Source organism: Nanorana parkeri, unplaced genomic scaffold (assembly GCF_000935625.1).
Source record: "Nanorana parkeri isolate BGI_ZX_2015 unplaced genomic scaffold, ASM93562v1 scaffold3769, whole genome shotgun sequence".
NCBI lineage: Eukaryota > Metazoa > Chordata > Amphibia > Anura > Dicroglossidae > Nanorana > Nanorana parkeri.
The window spans coordinates 20,999-21,245 of record NW_017310037.1 but is presented as its reverse complement, the minus strand read 5'-3'; the positions used below and the strand labels follow the sequence as shown (position 1 = coordinate 21,245).

The 247-nt window shown below is 64.8% G+C and overlaps 1 protein-coding gene across 1 annotated transcript in view; it reads left to right on the top strand.

Moving 5' to 3' along the window:
• LOC108803467 (ATP-binding cassette sub-family F member 2-like) overlaps nucleotides 1-247 on the top strand; it is a gene marked incomplete at its 3' end in the record, with an annotated part of 20,881 nt that overhangs the window by 462 nt on the left and 20,172 nt on the right. The window lies entirely within an intron of this gene.

Below are 247 nucleotides of genomic sequence, written 5' to 3'. Positions count from 1 at the left end.
GGGGTGATGGAGGTGGTTGAGGGGTGATGGAGGTGGTTGAGGGGTGATGGAGGTGGTTGAGGGGTGATGGAGGTGGTTGAGGGGTGACGGAGGTGGTTGAGGGGTGACGGAGGTGGTTGAGGGGTGCCAGGGGGTGACGGAGGTGGTTGAGGGGTGTCAGGGAGTGACGGAGGTGGTTGAGGGGTGCCAGGGGGTGATGGAGGAGGGTGAGGGGTGATGGAGGTGGTTGAGGGGTGCCAGGGGGTGA